Here is an 8,488-nt window from a genome sequence, read left to right as displayed (position 1 = left end):
GCTCTCCAGTTCAGTCCCCAACCTATACTGCACCATGAGGTTATTCTTTCCCAGGTGTTATCATTCAGTTTTCTCCGACGGAAATACCAGACAGAGCACACATCTGGGAAGTCTGAAATAAGCAATTTTAGGAGAGCACAGCAGCTTCCTGCTAACTTCAAGCAGCCTGGGCTTCAGGCAGTCAAGTTCAACCATTTCACTGTTCAAAAGGCAAAATAGGAAGCACAAGCAAAAGATACAAACGTGCTAAACTTCCTGAAAAAGCCCAATACAGGAAAAAGCTTAAAGCTATTTTTATTTTGTTTCTTAAAGGAGAAGACTCAGATATGAAAGTATCAAAGCCTCATTATGACTGCGCAAGGCTCAAAAAGCTGAGCTTGCTGAAGACAAGCAAAATACAAGTAAGCCATGAGGCACATGGATAATGGAAATTCCTTTAGACACTCTGCATCCAGCACAAGGTAATGCTGCTGCACAGCTTGGTTCCCTCTTTGCATTTACCACAAACAAGCAGGTTGCCCCTCTGGAGAGCAGAAATTACTTTTAGGAGCCCAAGCAGGAACATGCTTTACCATGTGAAAAGTCCAAAAACATTAACAACAGTCCTCCCAAGTAGTTAGTATCTGGAGAAAACAGTGAATGAATTGAGGAAGAGAGGCACTATAAAAGACTCCTCTCAGAACCAGGATAAATTTGCCATTTGGTTCACACACATCCAAGCTGTACATTGCTGAGAAGAGCTGGACTGTATGGAACACAGCTTACAGACACAAACCAAATAGAAGCTCAATTTAGCTACACAAGCAGTAGCTCTTCAGGCCACCCAGAACTCAGTCATCAGTCCAGTCCTATAATCATCTGCATTTTGAGAAATTAGCAGTGAGTGATAACAACTGCTGGCCGCCTTTAGTCACTGGCATTGATTATTTTAATGCTAAATTATAAAACTCCTTTTTTTCTAGTACTGTTCCAATGGATCTGATAAGATTCTTCTACAAGGAGCTCAGTTGAGAAACACTCAGTGGGTTCATGGGATAGTTGTCTATACAGGACATGACACAAAACTTATGCAGGTTGGTCCCTTGACTTTTCTCTCAGTTATCTGTTTTGTTATTGTGTCCTTACACAGCACAGAAGTAATTTAACAGCTGATTTTGTTCTAAACTGACAAATAACAGGCTTGTAGGAGCTGTACCTCTTGGCTTTCTGCTGTCACTGTTTTTCATTGCTGAACATACCTCTTCATGATCCTTAGAAGTCATTCAATAATTCATTCTCATTGGCACGTGGGCTTTTGGGTTGTAGCTGCAAGACCTTATTCAATTACAGCTCCCCATCACTATGATAAAGAGAGAAGTGCAGAATCCCATACTTACAGCTGGGTTGAGGACCAGGGTGGGAACTTAGGGAAGCAGGAGGCCCCTTCCCAGATGAAGGACCTCTGTTTCAAGAACTAAGATCCTGCATCAATTAAGATGCTGTGTTTAAAGAAGAAAAACCAAACCAAATACTTAACTTTTTTTTTTTTTCTTTTGTAAAGACATTTCAAACTGGTTTTGTAGTGGCAACCTTCTACACAACACAGCAGTTTTCAGTCATGTATATTACTACTAGCATAGATTCATAGAATGGTTTGGGTTGGAAGGGACTTTAAAGAGCATCGAGTTCCAACCCCCCTGGCACCGGTGGGGACACCTGCCACTAGACCAGGTTGCTCAAGGCCTCATCCAACCTGGCCTTGAACACCTCCAGGGAGAGGGCATCCAGTGTCTCCCTGGGCAAGCTGTTCCAGTGTCTCACCACCTTCACTGGAAAGAATTTCTTTCTAATCCCCAGTCTAAATCTGTCCTCCTTGAGCTTCAATCCATTCCCTCTCATGCTGTCACTACAAGCTTTTGTAAAAAGCCCCTTCTTGGCTTTCTGTAGGCCCCTTTCAGGTAATGGCCACTCTAAGGTCTCCTCTCTTCTTCAGGCTGAAAGGCCACAACTCTTGTAGCCTGTCCCCATAGGGCAGAATACAAGGAGGATGCTCCTGAAAGAAACAAATCCAAAGTTGAATACATTTTTTTGCCTGTGACAGCTCATCAGCCAGATGGGAAGGTAACAGAAACTACACATCTGTGAGGGCTTTGCACATTTTTGCTGTAATAAAATCACTGAAGCAGGAATAGATGAACACAGAAAGGCATCTCAATATTAGGCACTGTTAACTGTTCCTGTCTTCAGTGGAGTGCTCCAATGCCTTTTACTGTAATAATGACGGAGACTCTTGTGTCTGTGTGCACAGAATCATAGACTTGTTTCAGTTGTAAAAGACCTCTTAAGATCATCAGGTGTAACCATCGACCTAACACCACCATGGCCATTAAACCATGTCCCCAGCTGCCATGTACACATATTTCTTGACTCCAGCATCTCCCTGGGCAACCTATTCCAATCTCTGACCACTCTTGCAGTAAAGAAATATTTCCTTATCTCCAATCTAAACCTCCCCTGGCACCCATCTCACTGCAGCCTCCTTTCAAGGAGTTGCAGAGAGCCAGAAGATCTCCCCTCAGCCTCCTCTTCTCCAGACTAAATAACCCCAGTTCCCTCAGCCACTCCTCACCAGACCTGTTCTCTAGACCCTTCACCAGCTTTGTTGCCCTTCTTTGGACATGCTCCAGCACCCTCAGTCTTCCTGTAGTGAGGGGCTCTAAACTGAACTCAGTATTCAAGGTGTGGTCTCACCAGTGCTGAGTACAGGGGGAAAATCACTTCCCTTGTCCTGCTGGTCACACTATTGCTGATTCAGGCCAGGATGCTGTTTGCCTTCTTGGCCATCAGAGCACATGCTGGCTTGTGTTCAGCCAGCTGTCAACCAACACCTCCAGGTCCTTTTCTACCAAGCAACTTTCCAGCAGCTCTGCCCCAAGTCTGTGGCACTGCCTGGGGTTGTGACCGAAGTGCAGGACCTGGCACTTGGCTTTGTTAAATCTCATCTTGCATACAGTGAGCTCCATTTCTCTTCCTCAAGAAAAAATTCTTTCCAGAGCTCAGCAATGAAGCAGTGTTGATTTAGAAAGACCCTGAAGACAGCTACATGCATTCAGCTGCCACCATGTGCTAGCTGCTGAAACACAGCCACCACTAAGAAACGAGCTGTGGCATGGCTCTTCAGGAAACAGAGACATATGGAAACCCCAGGGTGTCCTGGGAGGTGGAATGAAAAGTGTTTTTAATTTAAAGAGTTTCATTTACAAAAGAATAGGTCAAGTGCTACTTCTCTATTTGAGAAACAAATGTATTCCTTACAAAAAGCCCTGAAGGAGAAAGGCAGAAGCCTATGCTTAGTTTGTTTCTAGAGTTCAGGGTCTGTTCTATTTTAGTCCATGCAGCTACACACTTGGCAAAGGACTCCTTCTAAACCATCAGCCAGAAATCTAGGCAAAGGCTTTACAACCCCATCAAAAGCCAAAGTTATCCTTGGCCAGGCACTGGCAGGGGGACAAGGGAGATGCAGCATGCAATTCTCCTGTCTAAGGTCACTAGAGCTGCATGCAGGTGACTTCTGCCACAAAACATTTGAAGCACATTAACCTTTGAGACAGTGCTCTCATGAAACAGTCCTGACGGGCTTTGTCCTATGGGGAAGAAAAGCCAGGATGCAGGTTTGCTTTGAACCTGCCATTGTGTGAGTCTTGCTGGGAACGCACCTTGGATTCTAGGCTCTCATAGGGATGACAAAAGGACAGGGCAGGACTAGAAAGGGCAGGACCACTGCCCTCTCTCCTTCATCAACTAGTTATTTCCCATTAACTATATAACACATGAGGTTTCATCTAACCATGAGGAAAAACTTCTTTCCTGTGAGGGTGAGTGCTGGAGCACTGGAGCAGGCTGCCCAGAGAGGTTGTGGGGTCTCCTTCTCTGGAGACTTTCAAAACCCACCTGGATGTGTTCCTGTGCAACCTGCCCACCTGGGGCATTAGACTAGATGACCTCCAGAGGTCCCATCCAACCCCAACCATTCTGTGATTCTGTGATCAACAGCAGCATCTAAGGAGCTTTCAGTAGGAGAGACAAATGGGACTGAACAAAACCACATTGTGACAAGATAGAAAATGTCATAGCTGAGCACTACTCAGGAGATAAAAATTAACTCTAACGCTCATTGAATACAAACATGAAAAAAACAACCCCAAAGACATCACTAACAGTGCTGAAAAGAGGAGGGAGTGAAAGATTTCACTACTTCAGGGTTTTATGGGAAACTCCAAAAAACCCTTTTCTTCCTGTCAGACCCCAAGAGAGTCAAACATCGTAATTCCAGCCCACTTCTTCATGACTTTGGGTTACAGGGAAGGTTATCACAGGCTGAAAACTCCTTTTGAATCTGTACACTGACTTTGCTGGGAAGGGTTTCCATATGGATTCTTAGACTAAGGGGACAAGACCAGTCCAAGACCAGTGGGGATTTAGGATACAGCAGCAGGCCCAAATACGCTCAGTCAGAAACCTTCTTTTAAATGTTAATCAGCAAAACAAGTAGAGACAAACAACATTTATAATAACACAGGAGAAGAGCTGATTCTGAGTTAAATGGTTTCTGAGTTCTCCCAGGAGAGCTCTGAAGCACTTAGGAAGGTAAAAGCAGCCTGCGCTACCACTAGCCTGGAAGAAAATGCCTTCTGTCTGGGAAGAGCTACACTGGTTTTCTTCCTGTAATGTTTGTATTACACAGAGATCTGGAAGTGAACAAATAAAGGTGTCAATCAGGAGGCTTTCAGAAAAGATGAGAGGAGGGAGAAGCATCAAAAAAGAAGTGTTGAGACTGATAGCATAGGATTTAAAAAGATATTGAATTATTTTTAGGGTTCTTGTTGTTTGTTTGTAGTGTGGGGTTCTTGTTTGTTTGTTTGTTTGTTTTTGTTGCTTTTTAGTAACAAAGGTAGAACAGAACATTAATAGCAGAGTAGTTAACTCCTGAAGATCTGGATCTTTTTACAGTGTCATTAACTTATTTTCTAGAGCTCCTTGCTGTCGTACAGCACATGGCTTAGTCTCCTGGGAAACTGCACAAGGAATTCCTATTAATTTGAAGCTTTAACTATACTTTAAAGCCTACCTTGCTCTGGTAAAGCCCAGCTACCAAGGCAGGCAGGTCTCAACAATGACAAAACCCATGCCTATGCAGGGTCAAAATTATCCAGCAGTCCCATCTCCACTGGGGGTACGTGCACAACAAGGAACAAACTCTCCCCAAAACATGTTTGAAAAGAAATAAATTTTAAGGAGCTAGGCTAATGCATTAGAATAATAAAAAACAGACTGTGAAGGAAAGCTGTAAAACACAGCGACCTGTTGAACAGCTTGGGATAAGAATTTGTTAACCAAGAGCCAACTCCACTGCTAACAGAACTCAGCCAAATACTTTCTTATCTCTCTAATCACAGATGGAATGGAGAAACTAGGAAGTGAAATGAAAACTATTATGTTTATTCAAACACTTGCATGGCTTTGGTTTTCTTATCTGCTAAGCATCAAAAATGGGCAACAGACTCATAACTTATTTTTTTTTCTCCTCTCTGCAGCAGGAAGATTGACAGAGAGACTTACTGATGTAAGCTTAAAGGCTTAGAAATGTTTGTTCTCTCAGGAAAACTGCATCATCACACTTTTCCTACTCTTGTTAGGATGAGGACATGACCCAGTATGCCAGAGTATATTTCCACTCTCAACAAGAAGCAAAGGACAGTTAGGTGAGTGCCCAGCTGTCTGGAGGAGATTCAGAAGCAGCAAGCCCCAGGCTCAGAGGACTGAAATGCCTGAGGAAACCAGGTACTTGGCTGATGTCAGCTCTCACTAAGCTGCTGACAAGATGCACGAGTACACAAAGTGATAGCAAAAGGAATGCTGGAGACCTGATTTAAGGCTTTGTGACACCAGCCAGGTAGCACTAAAGACATGCCAGTCTCTCCCTGTGACCTGCCATCCTGTGTGCACAGGCCATCTTCAACCTGGCTGGTAATAGCTGTTGATGGAGGAGCAGCTTTCTGGATTTTGGACTAGCAGCTTTTAGGAAGAACACGAATTTAAGAGTGATTTAAAAGGATAAGCAGGTAAACTGGTGAAGATAAGGACTTAAGAACTCAAATCTCATTCAAGTCAAGAAGAGACTTTGCAACGTCTGACTCATTACAGAATAGGATTTTGGTTGACAAAGGATTTTCTTTACCTAGTAATTTGTCTTGCTACAGACATGTACCCGGGAAGTATGTTCCAGCTAGCTTGGGGAAGATCACTACATTAGAAAACAGTTACTTGTGAAGGAGAATAGAGGAATGGTCACTTGACATCACCTGTTCTGGACAGCGTGCAAACCCCTGTCTCTTGTACCTGATGAAAAGTCAGTTTCTTCAGAGCGAGTGCAGAAGGAATATTGGTGATTTTTACATGCACTTGGAGACTTTCCCAGAAGAAACTGAGGTGCTGGCAGGAGTTAAAGGAAGTGAGCAGTTTACCTGCCTGTGTAAGCTTCGAGCCACATGCTACTTGTCCCATCTTTTCTCAAAATCCTCACGCCAATCTCCCAACAGTTCTTTACTGTTTGCAACACTCTCTTGGTTACCAAACAGCAATTTGTAGGCACCAAAGATCCATCACCTACATCATCAGATAAGCAACATAAAAAGAGAAGTGACTTCCCAGCATATGCTTGTTCATAAAGATCCTCTCTTTAATTTCTTCCCTTGTGGTGTTAAGTGGGCAGACAGTAAAACAAACAAAATATCCAACTGAAAAACAATCTTCTGTCTAGGTGGCTTCGAAGAAGTCTGAATGATGAAAAATCCCAAATCCTTGGCACAGAAGCTGTTCTAACTGAACAGCCCTAGGAAGGCTACAGCGTGGCAGGATCACAGATCACAGGATGCTAGGGGCTGGAAGGGGCTGGAAGAGATTGAGTCCAACCCCCCTGCCAGAGCAGGACCATAGAATCTAGTGCAGGTCACACAGGAATGCATCCAGATGGCAGGAGGAAAGTAGAAAGTGTATGATGCTATCAGTTCTGGCAGAGGGGAGAGGCTAAGAAACTGCCAAAACCTAAAGCCCAGGATGGAAAGAATCAGAGTCAAAGCCCGGTTGTTCTTGAATTTGGATTCACCCTGCGAAAGGTCTGACCGAGATTATCTGTCACAAATAAAACCTGAAGGCTTGGATTTATTCAAGCAGTGAACCTCAACCACCAATGTGAGTTTGAAGGAACAACATTCAAGTGTGCTGCTTTCAGCAAAGTTGCTTGACTCACTGTACATCCTGAGTGACACAGATACTCTGCAGTGTCTGTTGGGCCTGGCAGTACAAACGCCACTCTGACCTGCAGAAAAAACAAAGAATGGACAGTTTGAAGTGGATTTGCTTTGAACCATATGCTCTTCGATGCATTATTTAAATCAAAACAAACCGTTTTGTGGCAAAGCAACTCTTGCTTTAAAGGGTTCTTCATACCCTTGACCACATCTGGTTCCTCCAGAGGCTGCTCTGGGTGCAAAATAGATATGCTGTTACTTTACACCATCATTTTGCCACTATTTGTTCACATCTAGCGTTACCATTTTCATTCAGTCTAACTTGCTGCACAGACCTCTGATGCAGTTCGCTCAGCTCCTGTACTGCAGTTATTTCTCCATGTCTTTCTTTAAAGAGCAGTCAGATATAATTTTCCTCCCAAAGGAAGTGAAGACAAGACACTCGCATTGCATTGGAGAGAAATACAGAATTACATTCAAGAATATACAGGAAAATACAGAACACGTGTATCCTTAACACTGAATACATATACAGGATACCTGAAAACCCCCCAAAACCTTCCCCCAACTAGACTAAACCACAAGCCCAAGTGCTCTTTTCCTCTCCACGCACCCCCTCCTCCTTTGTTTCACTTCCATTAGGCCTAAACTAGCTGAAATTGCTCAGCCAGGCCTCTGAAGGCCACAAATAGGCTTCGTCCCCCGTGTTACCAGATAAGGACTCCCTCTGAGAGCCAAAAAGAGGGAGAAAAGAGAATGAGACTCTGGGGAGATCCAGTAGCAACCTTCCAGTGCCTGAGGGGAGCCTACAGGAAGGATGGAAAGAGACTGTTAAAGGCCTGCAGTGACAGGACAGGGGTAACAGCTTCAAACTAGAGAAGGGCAGATTTAGATTGGATATCAGAAAGAAGTTCTTCATGATGAGGGTGGTGGAACACTGGAAGAGGTTGCCCAGGGAGGTGGTTGAGGCCCCTCCCCTGGAGATGTTCAAGGTGAGGCTTGACAGGGCTCTGGGCAGCCTGATCTCACATTGTCCCTGCTGACCACAGGTGGAGGTCAGACTGGATGACCTATGGAGGTTCTTTCTGGCCTGGACCAGTCTCTGATTCTATGGCCAGCTCATAAAGACATAGCAGAATTATGGGATTGAATAACAAAATTACAACTTCCTGGGTCCACCTCCTGAACTGTCTAGCTCC

This window comes from Dryobates pubescens, chromosome 1, assembly GCF_014839835.1.
Source record: "Dryobates pubescens isolate bDryPub1 chromosome 1, bDryPub1.pri, whole genome shotgun sequence".
Lineage (NCBI taxonomy): Eukaryota > Metazoa > Chordata > Aves > Piciformes > Picidae > Dryobates > Dryobates pubescens.
Note: the sequence above shows the minus strand (reverse complement) of the source record.